This window comes from Balaenoptera physalus (genome assembly GCF_965194825.1).
Source record: "Balaenoptera physalus genome assembly, chromosome: X".
Taxonomy (NCBI): domain Eukaryota; kingdom Metazoa; phylum Chordata; class Mammalia; order Artiodactyla; family Balaenopteridae; genus Balaenoptera; species Balaenoptera physalus.
The window spans coordinates 11,249,048-11,269,525 of record NC_138903.1 but is presented as its reverse complement, the minus strand read 5'-3'; the positions used below and the strand labels follow the sequence as shown (position 1 = coordinate 11,269,525).

Genomic DNA, 20,478 nt, shown 5'->3' with positions numbered 1-20,478 from the left:
GATTTCAAAATGTATTTTAAAGCCATAGTAATCAAAACAGTGTGGTACTAGCATAAAGACTGATGTATAAACCAATGGAATAGAATAGAGAGTCCAGAAATAAACCCTCATATATACAGTCAAATGATTTTTGACATGAGTGCCAAGACCAATTGATGAGGAAAGGACAGTCTCTTCAACTAATGGTATTGGGAAAACTGGATATACATATCAAAAAAATGAAGTTGAACCCTTATCTTACACCATATACAAAAGTTAACTCAAAGTAGAAATGCAAATCAAAACTACAATGAGGTATCACCTCACACCGGTCAGAATGGCCATCATCAAAAAATCTACAAACAATAAATGCTGGAGAGGGTGTGGAGAAAAGGGAACCCTCTTGCACTGTTGGTGGGAATGTAAATTGATACAGCCACTATGGAGAACAGTATGGAGGTTCCTTAAAAAAACTAAAAACAGAACTACCATACGACCCAGCAATCCCACTACTGGGCATATACCCTGAGAAAACCATAATTCAAAAAGAGTCATGTACCATAATGTTCATTGCAGCTCTATTTACAATAGCCAGGACATGGAAGCAACCTAAGTGTCCATCAACAGATGAATGGATAAAGAAGATGTGGCACATATATACAATGGAATATTACTCAGCCATAAAAAGTAACGAAATTAAGTTATTTGTAGTGAGGTGGATGGACCTAGAGTCTGTCATACAAAGTGAAGTAAGTCAGAAAGAGAAAAACAAATACTGTATACTAATACATATATATGGTTTCTAAAAAAAAAAAAAATGGTTCTGAAGAATCTAAGGGCAGGACAAGAATAAAGATGGAGACATAGAGAATGGACTTGAGGACATAGGGAGGGGGAAGGGTAAGCTGGGATGAAGTGAGAGAGTGGCAAGGACATATATACGCTACCAAATGTAAAATAGATAGCTAGTGGGAAGCAGCCGCATAGCACAGGGAGATAAGCTCAGTGCTTTGTGACCACCTAGAGGGGGTGGGATAGGGAGGATGGGAGGGAGACAAAAGAGGGAGGAGATATGGGGATATATGTATATGTATAGATGATTCACTTTGTTATAAAGCAGAAACTAACACAGCATTGTAAAGCAATTATACTCCAATAAAGATGTTAAAAAAAAAAAAAACTACAAAGAGGTACCACCTCACACTGAAAACAGTATGGAGGTTCCTCAAAAAACTAAAAATAGAGTTGCCATATGATCCAGCGATCCCACTCCTGGGCATATACCCAGACAAAACTATAATTTGAAAAGATACATGCACGCCTGTGTTCATAGCAGCACTATTTATAATAGCCAAGACATGGAAACAACCTAAATACTGATCAACATGAATGGATAAAGATGTGGTACATATATACAATGGAATATGACTCAGCCATAAAAAAGAATGAAATAATGCCATTTGCAGCAACATGGATGGATCTAGAGATTATTATATTAAGCAAAGTAAGTCAGAAATAGACAAACACCATATGATATCACTTATAGGTGGAATCTAAAATAGAACACAAATGAACAAATCTATGAAACAGAAACAGACTTACAGACATAGAGAACAGACTTGTGGTTGCCAAGGGGGAGAGAGGGTAGGGGAGGGAGGGATTGGGAGTTTGGGATTAGCAGATGCAAACTATTATATATAGGATGGATAAACAACAAGGTCCTACTGTAGAGCACAGGGAACTATATTCAATATCCTGTGATAAACCATAATGGAAAAGAATATGAAAAAGAATATATATATGTATAACTGAATCACTTTGCTGTACAGCAGAAATTAAATGCGACTTCGTAAATCAGTTATACTTCAATAAAATTCTAAAAAATTAAGTCAAAATAGATTAAAGACCTAAACTTAAGACTCAAAACTATGAAATTCTCAGAAGGAAACAGAGGGAAGAGCTTCAGGACTTCATATTTGACAATGATTTCTTGGACATGACACTAAAAGTACAGCAAACAAAAGCAATAATACACAAATGGAACTATATCCAACTTAAAAACTTCTGCGCATTAAAGGACACAGTCAACAGAGTGAAAAGGCAATCTATGGAGTGGGAGAAAATATTTGCAAATCATATATCTGATAAGGAATAAACATCTAAAATATATAAAGAACTCCTACAACTCGACAACAACAAAAAAGCGAAAAAACACGATTAAAACATGGTCAAAGGACTTGAATAGACATTTCTCCGAAGAAGACATACAAATGGTCAACAAGCATATGAAAAGATGCTCCACATCACTAATCATTAGAGAAATGCAAATCAAAACCACAATGAGATCCACCTCATACCCATTATGATGGCTAATGTAAACAAACAAACCAGAAAATAACAAGTATTGGTAAGGATGTGGAGTAACTGGATCCCTTGTGCACTGTTGATGGGATTGTAAAATGGTGCAACCACTATGGAAAAGAATGTGACAATTCCTCAAAAAATTAAATATAGAACTACTATATGAGCCAGTAATCTCACTTCTGGGTATATATATTCAAAAGAATTGAAAGCAGGGTCTCAAAGATTGCTTGCTTCTTAGGGAAGCAAACTGCTATATTTTGAGTAGGCCCATGGGAGACCTGAAGCTTCTGGCCAAAATTCCACAAGAAATTGAGGCATGCCAATAACTACCTGGGTGAGCCTGCAAACCAATCTTCCAGCCCCAGTGAAATCTTTAGATGACTGCAGCCCTGGTCAACAGCTTGATTGCAACCTCAGGCAAGTCTGTGAGCCACCACCCAACTAAGGTGCTCTTGAATTCCTGATCCACAGAAATGGTAGAATAATAAATGTTTGCTGGTTTAAACTAAGATTTCGGGTAGTTCGTTACGTAGCAATAGAAAACCAGCAGATAATCCTAACATTCTGAATGGAATTGAGGATATTCAAACATAACTACAGAGAACATTCAAACATAACTACAGAGAACCACCCCTGCTTTTCAGCTCTGGCTGCTGTTTTACATTTATGGGGAAAAGAAGGAGTTCATTGTTTAAAGTGCTTTTTAAACGTACATAAGCATGGCTGTTTTTTATAGTGGTGAGAATGACATACATAGTCAAATATCAGAACTAGAACACACAGAGGATTATATGCAATCACTTCAGAATGTGACCACTGGTACACGAGGGATCAAAATAATGTAAAGTATTTTGAATAATTGAAAAATGTTGACCTCATATACCCTAGCGGTATTTTCATTTCATATTCGAGCTATTCAGATTATATGCTGCATTCACTGGCATCGCATGCTCCAGATCACAGAACATTGCCTCCCCTCATGACTGGGAAAATTCTGTTCGATATTTCACTGCAATTACAATTTTCAGGAATGACAGGTGCTGAATAATTATGGGAAAATTGCTTTAATACTCTTCCATAAAATGTACATGTTCCCAAACCTGGCCCTTGTTGAGACTGTAACCCCCATGCTTGAAGATGTGTAGACACATATTAAGGATCAAAAAAAAATCTAAATGTATTTTATAAGATTTCCTTTGAATACTTTGGCTGCTTTACAGCATCAGGCAGAGGGAAATGAGAATTCTGTGAATTATCTAGTCAACCAATTTTTTTTTGTTTTATTTGTCCCAAATTGTCATTTTAAAAAACATGGAATGTATGGCTCCTCCCTAAGGTGAAAGGTTGGAATAGATGCTAGATAATTTTTAAGGTCCATTTTATCTGTCAGAATGTAAGTGTATCTAAGAAGTGACTTGTGGGGCTAAAATGAGGAATCTTAGGGCCAGTCTAGGATCCCTCTGACCAGCTAGTGTGTGGCCTTCTGGGGAGGGGTCAGCTCTCTCGGAGTAGTGAGAATGGAAAGCAGACTGACCCGAAGTAAGATACAAGTTATCCTGATAAGGATGGAATCAATGATAGGAATGTCCTAGAGTCTAGGCTCTTTGTTGGGGTTCCACAGCAGGGAGGCTGGTTTTTCTGAGCAAAGATCAAAGGGAACCCTTGGGCAGAACCCTTGGTGTGTGGCCAATCCATGCAGGAGTCACAAAGTAGCAATGGAAATATGTGTGTGTGTGTGTGTGTGTGTGTGTGTGTGTGTGTGTGTGTGTCTGCACATGCATAGGAGGGCCTTTAAGGGGCCACTTTATATAAGCACACAGATCTCAATGAGGGGACAGTAAACCCTGGGCAAGTTGAAAGGGATGTTTACAGGCTCCCTTGTATTAATATGTGGCACGCTTGAGGAATCATAACAGAGAAGTGTCTGTCAAGATGCAATTGAGAAAGGAGGAAACACACCAGTTATTTTAACAGAGATAATTTAATATAGAGACTCGGGTAAAAAGGACTGAGAAGACAAGGAGGGAAGACTGAGGTAACACAGAGGTAGTCACTGCTACTTGGAAGCAAGGCCCACTCCTAGGCCTGCAGGAACAAATGGAAGAAAGTGACATTATCAGAACCTAAAGTCTATGAGCAGAGGCTTGCAGAGCTGGGACCAAGGCCTCCGGGGAGGCAGCTACCAGTTGGCTGGGGCTAATACCTTTAAAGAGATGGAGAATAATACTGGAAATTGGAACCAGTTGTTACTGGAAGCAACTGCTGCCACGGCAAGGAAGCGTGGCTGGGATGACATTGACAGGACCAGCAAGCAAAGGGGAAGAATTCCTGGCCTGCCCTCCATCTAGCACCCCTTCCTGGCAGAGCCAAACAGGGAGACAGACGGCAAACGGGCAGTGACGTTTGCAGAGTTCCAGCCCCAGCATCAGTGCGCAGAGTCCAGAAGGGAGGGCTTGAGACGGTACAAAAAAGGGGGGGCTGTGGTCCTGAGCGCACCTAGGAGCAAAGAACAGCGGGATTGGCACTGCTAACAGAGAGTAGCAGGAAGCCATGGAATAGACCCTCATGGGAAAAACATGTAAGCCAGGGACTGGACCCCTGGGGGCAGCGGAAGGCACGGGGGCCAGGGACAGTAGGGCCATTTGGTTCAGGTCTCAAGTGTGGGTTTGGACGGGGCTCAATTTCAGCCACTGTTCAGTGAAAAATTTTGGGAGGGAGCAGAGTAAGGCTTCATCCATTTACACAGGCCATTAAGAAAAAGAAATTGCTGCATTTAGGTTTAGCTCAGAAAATAATTTAGAAAAAGTTAACTTGCATACATCCAATGGGGTTGGAATTTAGGTGTTAAAATGCTGTGAAAAATGATTAAGAGTTTCCGGACTTGTCACTAGATGAAATCGGAAGTTGATGTCTACTTGTATTCTGGATTTGAGTGAATGGGGTTGGGTGAGTAGGAACTAATAGAACCTCTGACACATACATTACACCTGTATTTGTATTTGTGTGGTCGTACATATTCACATACATTGGGACAGAGTTGGTGAAACAACACTTTAATGCTTCCTTAAAATTTCACTGCGTGCACCATCCGTGGCCGCGCTCCGTGCACTCAACTGGCCCCTGGTCCTTCTCTCCTTATCTATGATCACTTGAACCATTCTGAACTTTCCTAGTTGGAGGTCCTAAGGCCCCTCCCCACTCCCCTTACAGCAAAGGAAAGTTTGTTTCCACTTAGGCAAAGACACTCATTGCTGGGTTTCCTGTAGAACCAAAACATCAAGCCACCACCTAAATGGGGCTTCCCTCTCTCCCCTTGATTTTATACCACGGAAGGGGAAGGAAGATCTGCTTAGAGAAATGCGTGATTATTTTCCAGCCTCACTGATTCTGCTGAAATAGATTCTCAAGAGAACTACCTGTAGACACAGCTTCAGAGGAAACAAGAGCTTTTGATGCCAAGCTGACCTGAAGCTCAGAAAAAAAGATGCTTTTATGACCCAGAGAGGATGAGTCATAAAGACACAACCATAGTTCCGAACGGAGGATTAGAACTGGAATAAATTGATAACAACCAAAGAGTACTGCGAAAGGTTCTAAATTATATCTTTATATCCTCGATTTTGTTTTACGCCACGGCATCCTCTTTCAGGCTGTCATATCTGCTTTTTAATATTCATGTTTTAACAGGGACTCCTGTTTTTATAAAGTACAACCGGAAAACCATGTGGTCATAACAAAGCTCCCCTGGTGGCAGTATACCTAATTTCAGGGCACGTTCCTAAGAGAAAACAGCCTTTTGAGCTTTGAGCTTGCAGTTTCAAGATTCAAATGAATGACAGTAATGCACATAACAAAAGCATGTTGAGAAACTGGTTTCCTCTTTTATTCCTGGCCGTTTCCAAAGCAGTCCCTACTACTAATCTTTCTATTCACAGTTGGGCTCATGGCTAGTTTCATGCCTCGTGTCCTCTTCAGCCAAACCCAGGAAGTAATTCTAAACTCTGTCATTTCTGAGTAATAAGGTTGGGCTGTGTTTCATCATAATGTCCAGCACTGATCACATCCAGAGAATGTATAAACTTGTACTACAAAACAAGGGACACGCCTGTGAGCAAGCGGTTTCTCATCTTTGGTCTGTTGCACTGGGACTGTTAACGGAAAGGTGGATTTAGGCTCCATCGAGCTTAATCCAAAAAAAGACTACAAAATATTCTCTCGCAATTTTCCCTTTAAAGTTTTCCAACTGCGGTCCTTGCCGGTTGTTTATATGTTAAAGCTCCTGAAAGTATTTCCATTTCAGGCTTTTTACCTTCCAATTTGATCTTAGATTTCCCTTGACAGAAACCTAGGCAAGAGTTCTAGATGCAGTTCCCGGGACTCTGGCCTTCAGTGCTAAGACCAGGCAAGTGCCAGGCAAGTGGCAGGCAGACCCAGAACAAGTTGCTCCCCTGGCATGGTTGTCCCCAGTAGGCTTCTTCGTTGCCCAGATTCAATCTCTCCGTGTAACAACGTGTAACGATAGCTTCCAGCAGGTTTTGGGGGTTGTTATCGTTATGTAAAAACAAGCAATTTTGTTTTTATCCAAATATACATTTTAATTGTTTAAGGCAGAGGTCAGCAAATCCTGCCCTTCACCTGTTTTTCACATTTTTAAATGATTTTAAAAAAAATGATGCAACAAAGATTTTCTGTAGCCTGCTTCTCAAAGCCTAAAACATCTATCAATACTGTTTGCTCCTTTACAGAAAAATTTGCTGATCTCCAGTTTACGATGTATTTAGTTATAGAAATATAGCCAAAACACTAGGCCCATTTTTTGATGTGATGAAATCTGTGTCTTACTTACAAACTGCCAAAAATTCCTTCATAAATTCTACATTATTTTGCCATAGAGGGCTTTATAAATTTATGAAAAATATAAAATGTTAAAATTGTTTAATTTTGTTCTAAATTCCTAATTATCGCTCATAGTTGCTTTTTTCTCTAAATTGAACGAAACACTAGAAATCACATAATCAAACCCCTTCGTTGTGTAGGTGAGTAAACCAAGGCTAGAGAGAATGATGGGGCTTCACAGAGCTCACTCACAGCTGGTTGGGGAAAGAGCCAGAACTAAGAATACCCCCTGGACTCCAGCATTCCTTGCAGTATATACCATGTCGCTGTTCTTAGTTCCCGGGAGAGATCTCACTCATCAGTCAGGACGGCAGTTTAAAAATGAATCACTGCAAAATCATTACACACCAGTGTATTCTCCTGGACAATTCCCACTCCCCACCCCCATTAGACTAAGACAGAGAAATGTCCCCTATGGGGCAATATTTTCCCAGTTTACCCGCCGATTTGGTTGCCTGTGACAGTCTGTGCTTTAGACCAGGGTTTCCAGCCAGCCTTCTTGCCATGGCAACATGTTAGAATCGCCTGACATGTGTGCATGTTTGTATGTGTGTGTTGTCTGTTTTGTTTTTGTTTTAATACCATCCTCGGATATTCTGATTCAACCAGTCTGAGCGGAGCCTAAGAAATGAGTATACCTTTAAGGTTCAAATTGATTCTAATATGAACCACTATGTTGGAATATATGACAACACTATGTTTTACAGAAAGTAAAACTATTTTCACACATGGTGAAATATCTTCACCAGAGAGCATAACTCTGATTTTGGAAGTATCTCGGGCATGACTGATCCCTAAACAAGAGAGTAATTTTAATTAAGAACTTTAAAGGAAAAAACTGCATATTTTGCAGACTATAACATAAGATAATTGAAGATGGATGAAGGCAACTCAATTTGGTCTCCATTTTATGTTCCTCTTTATAAAATCCATTATAATCAGCTGCAGTTTTTTTTTCTAGCATCTAAAAACCATTTTACCCCACGAAGAAGGCAGTTATCTAAATTGTATACCAATGGATATAATAACCAGTGACAACAGTCCTTAGAGTTTTGATCTGGAGTGGCTTGGTCAACATGTAGCTACTTGGAAGGAACAACTGGCATCTCAGGAAAACAATATATGTTTTTCTTTACATCTGTATCTATTTATACATGCATATGTACATGTATATATAGGATTACAAACATTCTGATTTGTAAATATTGAACTGAAAATATTTTGATCCAGGAAAACATGATATTAAATAACACAAACCTACTACAACATGTGATTTAAGTGTAAACTTGATTTTATATGTATGTATGTTTGAACAATGTATATTATACCCCGATGTGTCATTTTCTAAGAGGTTATAAATATCTCCAAGTGAGGAGAAAGAATTCTTCAAATTTTATGCCATTTGGAGAATATTTAAGACTCAGCTGAGCGTGAAGTAAAAGACATGCTGTTGGCTGTAAGAAAGTCAAATTACTGTGTGCAGGAAAATGTTCACCCCTCTGTGCTACAATTTTCTAAAATTTTACACCCACTGCTTAGATCAAATCTTTCAATGATGCAGTCAAAGATGAGAAATTATAATTTGGGCCCTGCTTCTTTGTCAAAAACTGTTCAGTGTTCTTAATTAATATAGCAAGCATGGGGATATAAACTTCTCGAGGTGTCCATTTATCAACAGCAATTTACCTTGATAAGAATTTGTAAATTATATTCATAAAGAAGGCTAAAGAGCAGAGCTTCTCAGCCTTGGCACTATTGACATTTTGAGCCAAATAACTCTTTGTTCTGGGGAGGCTGGGCTACGTGTTGCGGGATGTTTAGCAGCATGCCTGGCCTCGACCCACCAGATGCCAGCAGCACACACACCCCGTGGTTGTGACAACCACAGACGTCTCCAGATACTGCCCAGTGGACACTGGGCAGTATCACCCCTGGTTGAGAACGCTGCTGTAGAACGCAGAGCACCGGCCTCAACCTTCAGAGAAGGGAAAGCGCCTAGGACAACGAGGATGTGAAGCCACTTCTCCACTGAGCGTGTTTTCTCCCTTTCAGTGTAAAACAATAAGACAGCTGATTCCTGAGAGGTCCTGCGCTTCATGCTGATATTAGGAACAGGCAACTGACTCTCCTAATTCTCATCAACTTATGTTTCCGATAAGGCTTTCAAGTCTGAAAAAAGAAATGTCAAATCCCTTCCAGTCCTGATTGAAGTTAAAGCTGCAACTATGTCCTCATTTTAGCTAGAGAGAGCTTCTGACTGGCACGTGGCTTTTCCTTGCATCCTGGTCCAGGCCCTGTGCCTTTGGAGCGGGGTGAGCAGGCTTGAGTCCAGATCAGGTCGAGGGGGTGCGGGGAGAAGACGCCAGTCACCCAAGAAAAGATGTCAACATCTGTCCATCAGTGCAGGCCTGGCCCGCTTATCATTTTTTCTGCCTCTGTAAGCACCAATGAGGTAATGCCGCTGAGCTGTGTCCTATGTCGCCTGCAGCCTTTCTCACCACTGTGCCACCTCTGATATGCTAATGCAGAAACCCAGGGTTTTGTGGGCTGAAAAGGCTTTCAGGCCCAGGCAGTGGGTCACCAGTCCCACCTTCTGTATAGCAGCTCAGCCTGCGCCAAGAGAGGCTCCTGTTTCCAGGGTCCTTCCTCACACCTTTTCTGTGAGTGTGTGCGTGTGCTTAAGAAGGGCAATTAACCACCTGGACGCTAGAGAAATGGACAGATTATAAAACAGAAGGGACGAGCACCTTGAAAACCGCCAAGTGGCGCGTGATCGTCCACTCCACTCCAGGAAGAAGCCATAAACCAATGGCCTGAATCTTCAAATGACCCAATGGCACCGGTTTGTATGGAAACTTGGATGAAAGAAATGCATGCAAGTTCTGACTCCATAGTGCCTGGTTCTTCATGGAGATCTACCCGTGACTGCCAAGGGTTAAAAATACCTTATGTAGGTGTTCAGAATCATAAGGTCATAGAATTATGAAATGTTAACTGGCAGAGCATTTTCTTTTTCCTTTCTCTCTTGGCACACTTATTTGCTTATTACTGAGTCTTCAATATTTATTCACTGGATTAAAATCAACAGATTTAAAAGGAATCTTGTAAGGATTCTTTTTCTAGAACTGGCTCTACTTTCTAGAATTATTTAAATGATTACTGTGTCTTTATTCAGGCCACACCAAAGGTTTCTTTTTTTCATCCAAATAAATTCATACTTAGAAACATTTCCCCACTTTTCATTCCAAATTCTAAAAGTTCCCACTAATACTGTTTACCCTTGCAAAGAAATGCTGTTGTTCTCCATTAAAACCTGGACTGCCTGCTGCCCAAGGTTTACTTATAGGCCATGAAGATACAAAGAAAAACAACACATAGTTTCTGACCTCAGGAAAAACACGGTCACATTGAAGAGACAGTATGTAATACAACGTGGTAAATGCATTATGAAACAGTGCGCGTGGTGCTGAGGGATCACAAAAGGGGGGTAAAACCAGCCGGCGGGAGTCAAGGAAGGCTTCCTAGAGGAGGTGAGTGATCTGAGCACCAGCTCTGCGCTGCACACTATGTTCTGAGCGGAAGTGCAAGCTACAACCCTGGCTTCGGTAATGCAGACAAACTACCCTTTAGAGAGAGTCAAGAATATGCCGAGGAAGAAACACTGTGTAGCTGTAATGCTAAGCCGGTCCTTTCCGTTTTTTTCTCTATTTAAATGTTCTTTCTCTTGAGATATTTCTGTTTAACTGACATAAGAGATGAAATCCATATGAGAGAACAATACATTTCCTCTGTATTTTCTTTCTTATTCGTTGTGACTGTCAGCCCATCAGATATAACCTTTAAATGAATTTATCTTTGATACCAGTAAAGAGCCCTCTAGTCACCAGATACGCTCATTCGGCTCCGCAAATAAAAGGCAGATGTTCTTACCCCAAGGAGAAGCCATTGATTTCATGGACGTGTGGGTTGTTGGAATTCCGTGGTGTGAAATGTGTCTAATCATGCTACTTCATTCATCAGCTAGTTGATGAATTGTTTCACTTGAAGTGGCAGTGCCCACACTGTGCTAGCCTCTGCTGATGCAAAGAGGGATAAAGCCACTCCTTGACCTTGAGGAGCTCTGAGTTAGGCACAGGAGACACACATGGAAACAGCCATTTGTGATAAAAAGTGGCAAGTATGTGAGAGACAGGTAATCACTGTTGTAGGGCAACAGGAAATGAAGCAGTTGTTTGGGATCCAGAGGGCTGGAGTGGGAAGGGGGGTTGGAGGGACGTTTTAACTGAACACAAGGATCGAGTATGAGTTTTCCAAGTGAAGAAGTTAAAGAAAGGACATTCATGGCAAAGAAGACAACATGGGCAAAGGTTTGGAGGTAGAGGAGTGCAGTGGTCTCTCCTATGAAGTGATAAGCTGTACAAAGGAGGCTGAGGGGGAAGAGGGGTTCGGCAGAGACAGCTGGGCTTGGATAGTGAAGCACCTCTAGCTAACGGGGTAAACAGCTTTCTGCAATGATGAAAATGTCTCTATCTGCAACCGAGCGGAACCCTTGGGGCCTTCCCGGGACAGACCCCTCCCGATAACCTGTGCTTTAGCTCCTCTTGGAAGTACCTAGATAACAGTACCTGATGCACATTTCCTGAGTTGTTTTACAGATGTGTAAACTCCCCACCAAATGGAAGATGTTAGCTGCTTGATGCCCATGAGCACATAGCCGCAGGCCTCCTGGAGCATAATGATGGATAATATTAACCACCGTGACACTGCCCTGTTCCCTCACCATCAGTCAATCAGAGAACTGTGCACGAGCTGATCACACACCCTGGGACTCCCCTCCCTCACCTGGCCTCTAAAAATCCTTTGCTGAAACCCTTCAGGGAGTTCAGGCTCTTTGAGCACCAGCTGTCCCGGACTCCTTGCAATAAATGCTGCACTTGCCTTCACCGCACCTTGGTGTCAGTAGATTGACTTTACTGTGCACAGGTGAGCAGACCTGAGTTTGGTGCGATAACATATCTGCATTAAAATCGTGTAGCCACTAGCCATATGCGACTACTGAGTAATTGAAACGTGGCTAGTATGACTGAGGAACCAATTTTTTACTTTTATTTCATTTAAATGAATTTCAGTTTAAATTTAATAACGCACATGTGACAAGTGACTAGTGATGACCGTAGCAGGGTGCCTAAAGCTAGAAAGTTATCCTGGGAGTAGCACGGACAGGAGGGGTGGAGGCGGCCTACGGGGGAAATGACTCAATTAGAGAGAGAATAATTCACCTGCTTTTTCAAAATTAGATCTTTAACATCATATAAATTGTTTTGACCATGGATTTGTGTATTCAAATATCGCCGATAAGTAATATATGGCCAAGTTAGTCTGGATGCCTGCAATGGAGAGGAAAGCCACTTCAGTGTAGAGCTGTGGAACACACCACTAATCCCACCTCTAGGCTGAGTCTGGGACATTGAAGAGCGCTTCCAGTTCTTTTATTTCAGAGAGCAGGCCTGCAGACCCGCCCCCTTCCCCCTACTACTGTCTCAGAGTTACCAATGAACTACGTTCTGCACGCCCAGGCCTCGACTGTGCTTCTCTGTAGTGCTTCAAGTGGGGCAGCAATACCTGGAGACATTTTTGGTTGTCACCACTGGGGGGCGCTACCGGCATCTAGTGGATAGAGGCCAGCGGTGCTGCTCAACTTCCCGCAATGCACAGGACAGCCCCCATGGCAAAGAATGACTCGGCCTGAAATATCACCAGCACTGAGGTGAGTAAATCCGGGTCTAGGACAGTGGTTCTCAACCCTCAATGTCCATTAGAGTCGCTGGGAAACGTTTACAAAATCTCATTGCCCTGGGCCTTCCCCAGGCCAACTAAATCTGAAACTCTGAGGATGGGGCCCAGCCCAGGCATCGTGCCTTGTAAAAGTTCTCCAGGTGATTGTAACGTGCAGCCCGAGTTGAGAACTGCTAGCGTAAAGAGAGGGTGCTGTTTTCAACACCCTAACCTGCCCCCCGCCCCATGTGACTCCATTCTGTGTCTCTCATGGAGTCTTCTGCCAAAACTCTGCCCCCCTCTTCGCCCTGTGCCCTGCCTTCTGGCCTAGTCTATTTCTCACTGGGGCTCCTAAAACCTGCCGGACAAAGATAAGGTTTGGGCTTTGCCTATCAAGTGACCGGGGATTACAGAGGGCCTCTCTGGTCAGCCGCACCATACGGTGTTTCCTACCCACCAGGGGAAACCCAAGTTAAAAATGGTTAACAGGAAAGCTAGTTGAGGGAGATAATTAGCAACTATTAGTCCTTTGGCGGCTGTATTCGTATTACATGGGATTACTCAGTAGCAGGAAAGGCCAGCCTTCTGTCAAGTCTGTTTAGCCTAATGAAGCAGAACAGTTGTTTTTGCATCTTTTTAAGGTGGAAAAAACACACATTCTGCAGTTGCCCTTGTTAATTTGTTGAAATGTCGTTTGAAAAGGTATCTCGACAGAAGAAAAAACATTTCATAGTTTTGCTGAGAGATCAAAACACATTGCCTACATCATCCTTTAATTGTCTACAGACACAAAAGGGAACCTTCTTACCCTGGTTCCACTTAAAGCTAACAGCTTGGGGGAAAAAAATCAGAGGCCTTTATTGTCTGCAAATTCTCCGGGCAGCCGTGTACAGCCCGGCAGTGCAAGGCTTTCATCGGCTCTCCCCCGGGACCTTTGGAAATAGAAGTCCTCAGCGCACATGGCTTTGGTTCTTAGTTCTTTTATTCCTTACTAGGGGTCTGACTTGCTCAAGGTTATGTAAACCCGAAGCACCCAGTTATGCTTGCTTACTTGGTAACAGCACGCGGGCTCTCAGCCCAGCTTCTCTTTGCTGCATCTGTCTGTCCAGATGCAGGCAGTAGCTGGTCCTCCCCCCGGGCAGCTGAATGAAGGTGTTCATTAACGGGGAGGAGGTGGCTGTCAGCTCCAGAACTTTCCAGTTGAGTTGGAGACAGCGTCCCTGACGTTTTCATCCTAAACACTGTGATACTGTAGGCCAGGGTTTCTCAGCCTCCTCATTACTGACATTTGGGACTGGACTCCCTCGGCGTCGGTGGGCCGTCCTCTGCATTGCAAGATATTTAGCAGCACCCCTGGTCTCCACCTACTAGATGCCAGTACCGCCCCCCAGTGGTGACAACCAAAAATGTCTCCACACATTGCCAATTTCAGGGGAGCGGGGAGAAATCGCCCCACTTCAGAGCCTCTGTTGCCCACCTCCCAGCTTCTAGCCAGTAATTCCACCAGGGAACTACCGGAAGACTTCGAGTGTGTGCACCAAGGAGGGAGAGGGTGGGTGATGCGATCTGACTGCTGCCGTGAGAAGGTCCTCGGCTGCTGTGTGGGAAGGTGGGGAGAAAAGAAAGAAGAGATTCTAGAGCAGCTAAGTCCACAACAGGGGATGATGGCCTAGCTAGGAATTTCAGCAGTGGGAGTGAGAGGGAAGGATGGATTCGAGAAATGTTGGGATAGGAGCCACCAGGACCAGTGGATGGACTGGGAAAGATCAGCACCCAAATGGCTCTGGAGTTGTTGGCCTCAGTGCCCTGTACTGAGACGTAGAACTCTGGAGGAGAAACTGCTGGAACAGAGGGAGACACGGGAGACAGTGGATCAGGACTCCTGTTTTGAGCATGTTGGTTTTGAGATCCCTCCCAACAGACAGTCCAGCAGAGATGGGGGGGAGGCCACTGTGTCTCAGAGTCTCAGAACTCGGGGGCAAGAAGTGGGGTTTGGTCAGAATAGAGAGAGTATTTGAGGCTCGGGGGAAGCAAGTGTACGTAGAAAAGAATTGAGGGCTTCTTACTCTTGGCAGCTCTGTAATTTCAAGTTGTTTTCAACCCTCCCTCCCACAAGAGGTTAGAGGAAGCAAATGAGAAGTGGGAAGAGGCTCGTGGGACCTTAGTGTGGCCAGATTTAGCCAGAAGCCCAGTTACATTTGACTTTCAGATAAACAAGGAATCATTTCTAGCCAAGTATGTTTGCGACACACATATCTCATCTGGCAACCCTAAACAGAGGCCAGCACACCAGGCAAAGATGGCCGTGTTTAAAGGCTATGAGATGTGCTCCGGCGACAGAGCAAATAAAACAATGCTTGATACCTTCTTTAGAGAAGCAGTTTCAGAATCACCTGGGATGCTAACAGAGATGCAGAATCTCAGGCCCCGCCCAGGCCTACTGAAGTCGGAATCTGCATTTTAGTTGAAGCCCTGGGCGACTGGCATGCTCATTAGAGTTTGAGAAACCGTGTACGATGCTAGATAGAAAATGGCCCCAGAAACTCCCAACATGGAGCGGTGTTAAAGATGTGTAGGAGTATGGTATGCATGAAAACATAGGACTGTTACCATCATTACATCTTCTTTTGTATAATGCTTGAGTAATTGAAGCATCTTCACATATACCAGTTTAATTATAACCAGGAAGGTTCTACTCTGTCATATTACAGTTATATCGGAACCCTTCATACCCAGAGGGGTCTGGGCTGCCCTATCCCTGCTGCTTGGCCCAAGGCTGTGGGTCCCTCTCCAGGGTCCGACACAGTCATGCCAGAATTCAATAGGCAACAGCGGTTCGCCGCACACTTGCTACTCTTCCCATTTCTGTAAGTTTTCTCCGTGCACCCCGGCAAATTCGTTAGCTATGTGTCCCGCAGGACCGCCGCAAAAATAGTAGCTCCTGGTCACTGAACAGCCACCACGTAAAATAGGGACCATTCTCCTTTCTAGGTTGATAAAACTGAGGCACTGAGAAGTTACCTCATTAATTTTCCCTTTGAATGCAAACGGGATTCAACACAGAGAGCCAAGTCACAGAGGGAAAACCGCAATTCCCTCTGTGCAGAGGGGAAAAGTTAGGCTAATACTTGAGTGGCTGACTGGGAAAATGAACTGGGTTAATCTGATCATCTCCTCAACCCAACCAGTAAGTGGCAAAACCGGAACTCCACCCTAGCTGTGGTCCCTGGAGAGGTCCTGCCATGCCCCTAGATCAGTGAGTCCCACCCTGGGCCGCGAGGTGCAATCCTGGGGGAGCTCTTAATCCCACTGCGGGGCCACATCCCAGACCAGTCCTCAGAGCCCCTGGAGGGTGACTCAAGGATTGTGAAGCACTGCTGTATATTTTACCCAGCCTTCTCCCCCAGCCTGAGGCCACACGTCCGCCTTCCTTCCTCAGATCTGCGCTCAACATAAATTAACCAGCCGGGCCAGAGGACGGCGGCTATATGACCATTTTACGATTACATCCTAATCTTGCACTTTCACATGAAACAAAGAGACCAGCTTTTCCCTGAACAGCCAAATCCCACCCCCACGCCCACCCCCTTTTCAAAAGGCAACACAGGAGCTTGAGTTCCGCTTTCTAGAAGGATCTCTGACCAGCACTTGCTGTTCCCAGGCAGCTGTCAAAATCCCACGTGTGCGCTTCTATTTGAAATTTGTCTGTCTACAAAAACGCTGGAGGGAGCAGACAATCTGGTTTCACCTTCACTTTTAGGCAGTTTGTGCTAGAAATAAACTTCCGTGTTTTATCTGACAAGCAGAGGCAGAAAGGAGGCCCTGGAGAAGAGCGGTCATTAATAAAGGCCACACTCGGCCCGCGTGCACCAGGACAGGGTGTTACATAGTGAACTACAGAACTCCAGTGCCAGGCAGAAAACGAGCACTGCCCTGACCTCCCGGGTCACTGCGCCCACCTCCCGAGACCCGGCCCGCGTGGCCCAGCGCTGCTCTGCAGGACGGCCCGGCTCCAGGGCCGTCGTGTGTTGACTGCTCTCACCTTGTGCTGTGCGGTTGTTCAGTCTTCTGAATATTAGCCCTGGGTCGAATGTATGCTTAGGGGTCAAATGACCTGGGTTTCATCTCGCTCCACCATTTACATACCTTGTCACGAGGTCTTAGGCTCCTCACCTGCAAAACACGAAGTTTTAAGGAAACTGTAATGTATGCGTGTGGCTGATTCACTCTGCTGTACAGCGGAAACTAACACAACACTGTAAAGCAACTATACGCCAATAAAAATAAATAAATAAATACATAAACTGGAGTACAGGATCAGTTACCGAAAGGCAGTAACTGCACCACATTCCACTTTCCTTTAATTAAAAACAAGAGTGAAGTAAGTCACAAAGAGAAAAACAAATATCATATAATATCGCTTATATGTGGAATCTAGAAAAATGGTACAGATGAACTTCTCTGCAAAGCAGAAATAGAGTCACAGACGTAGAGAACAAACTTATGGATACCAAGGGAGGAAGTGGAGGGCGGGGTGGGAGGAACTGGGAGATTGGGATTGACGTATATAGACTACTGATACTATGTATAAAATAGATAACTAATGAGAACCTACTGTATAGCACAGGCAACTCTACTCAATGCTCTGTGGTGACCTAAATGGGAAGGAAATCTAAAAACGAGGGGATACATGTATAACTGACTCACTTTGCTGCACAGCAGAAACTAACACAACATTGTAAAGCAACTATATTCCAATAAAAATTAATTAAAAACAAAAAAGAAACCGTCAAGTGTTTTGCGCCACGAGCAATAAATAGTACTTTTAAGGTTTTTTGCCCAGTTGGCCTCTCCCAGCCTTGACTCCCCTTCTTCCATCAGCTAAGGCTCTTTCTTGTCTGTCGGGCCTATGGAATTGTCCAGAAAAATCCAGCTATGGTTTAGTCACCTAGAGGGCTGGGAAGCTGAGGCTTCTTTTGGGGTGTTGTGATTGTTGTTAGGGGTGTTTACCTTTTTATCACACATCACATTTTGGAAATACATTTTTAACATGCTTCACATTTCCATTCACTTCACAATCACCATTTAATTCCGTGAATCCTCGGTGCTCCTTGAACCCTGGATTTTTTTCTTTCCAGTGCCCCTTCCCCACTGTGCAGTAGAGACTTTGCTTAATATTCATACCACTACTCTTTGGTTTTCTGCTTGCTTTTGCCTATCCCTGCTGGGCAGATTATAAACATTTTGGGTCTTTTTGTTTTGTGGCTAGAAATGATGAACTTCCTGTTTCCAGGAAGTAGATCCTCTTTCATTTCTCAGCAGCCTTAAATTCTGTGTGTTATGGTCAGTTGCTGTCCCTCTGCCTCAGGGCCCCTTTCTACCCATTAGGAACTGGAGTTCAAGTTTAACTGTTTTGTCTTCATAGCTGTATGTTGCCATGTTTGACAACACAATATTATGGCACTGATCTGAGTGCAGAATGACCTTAGTGTGTGTATAGTCATGTATCACTGTGTAGCAAATTACCCTAAAATGTAACAACTTTAAAAAATTTATGATCTCACAGTTTCTTTGGTTCAGGAATTGGGGGGTGGGGCTTAGCGAGGTCGTCTAGCTCAGGGTCTCTCATAGGCTGCGGTCAAGTTGTTGGCTAAGGATCCACTTCCAAGTTCACTCAAGTGGTTGTGGGCAGCTTTCAGCTCCTGGTAGGCTGTCGGACTGAGGGCCTCAGTTCCTTGCTGGCTGTTGGCCAGAGGCCTCCCTTTGTTCTTTGTCTTGTAGGTCTCTCCATAGGCCAGCTCACAACATGGCATCTGACCTCATCAGAGAGAGCAAGCAAGAAAAGCCAGAGAGAAAGCAAAGTTGAAGTAACAATCTTTAGAATTTAATCTTGGAAGTGATATCCCATCACTTCTGCCATGTTCTGTTTGCCAACAGCAAGTCACTAGGTCCAGCCCTCACTCAAGGGGAGGGGACCACACAGGGGGTGACCACCAGGAAGTAGGGATCATGGGGGCCATTTTGGAAGCTGCCAACCACAGTGTAATGGTGCAATGTAGTGTGAAATGAAGACATTCACGTGGATTTAAGCAGCAAAGTGTTTCAGGATCACTGCTCTTTGCCAGTTTATTACCAAACATCACCATCACACAGAGAATCAGAGAAATCGAGGCTAGAACTGTATATAAGAGGTAACAACTCCACCAAAATGCTTAAAATGACTACTGTTTTCTGGGATAAAAAAAGCTTTACACAGTGCCTTTATAAGACTACAGTGAAAAACCTCAGAGTGAAAAAGGGCAGCATTCAATAAAATATCATATCTTACATTGGGCAAAGACATTTTAAGGCTAGGAAAGCTTTCATGGTGTGAGAACACAAAGAAAATTTTGATTCCTTTGGGCTTTATGCATCGAACATTGTTTTAAGCATAATTCAATTGCATTTGACCTATTAAATCAGTGAATACATACCCACTTCTACGATATATACTGTTTATACGGAGCAAGGCAGCTTATGGCCCCAGACTCCCTCCATCGAAGACCAAAATTTTCCTCCACCTGCTGATGCAGCGGCTCTTTACAAAGGAGCCTTTGTGTCCATGTTGCCTTACTAGGTACGTTACTTCCCTTGATTTCCTCTCTGGGATGTAGTAACCTGGTCTGGTTTCCTTCCCCCAGATATTTTTCTAGTAAAACAGGCTATTTAAGGCCTCCTCCTGGGTCTGCCTCATTTTACAGCAGTGGTTCTCAGCGGCAGTGCTTTTGTCCCCCGGGGATGTTTGCCAATATTTGGAGACATTTTTGGTTGTTACAATTTGGCAGGGGAGTGCTATTGGCATCTAGAGGGTCGAGGCTAGGGATGCTACTAAACGTTTTACAATGTCACAGGACAGCTCCCCACGTCAAAGAGCTATCTAGCCCCAGATCTCAGTGGTGCCAAGGTTGAGAAACTCTGAGCTAGGGTCAGCGATTACTTCTTTTCCCACCCAGGGGGAATTTAACATCTCTTGTTCGGTAGGGAAGTTAATAAAACCTCAAGTTAACCTGGGTGCTGACCTTACTTCTCCCTGATTCTAATGGCTGGGGTTCCTGTACTCAACTCTCTGTCTTGGTATCCCAGGGATCTCACACCTTGGATACCAGGTATCTTGCTCCGGGGTAGTTCCTGCATGCCCAAACCTTGCCCGAGATACCAACTCAGAACCTAAGCTCTGAGATGTCAGACCAGGATCCTGCCGCTGATTCATAGGCAGTGTGAGCTCAAGCTGACATCCTTTCTGCCCTATCTAGCCACCCTCCTCATCACCACCTGCTGGCCCCTGCATACCACCCAACCCTTTCTGGACTCACTGTCAGTCCATCTTCCGGCCCACCATTCCCAACCCACCCCCATGCTCCTGCTATTTGCCCTACTTTCTGATGGCTCCTGTCTGGGGTCTACCAGATGTTCTATAGCACAGCT

General features: G+C 43.8%; 1 long non-coding RNA gene across 1 annotated transcript in view; it reads right to left on the bottom strand.

Moving 5' to 3' along the window:
• The window catches only part of LOC309653005, a 164,960-nt gene that overhangs the window by 37,867 nt on the left and 106,615 nt on the right, over positions 1–20,478 (bottom strand). The window contains exon 2 of the long non-coding RNA XR_014258970.1: positions 17,161–17,187. This is a non-coding gene — a long non-coding RNA (uncharacterized lncRNA). The remainder of the gene's footprint in view (positions 1–17,160; positions 17,188–20,478) is intronic.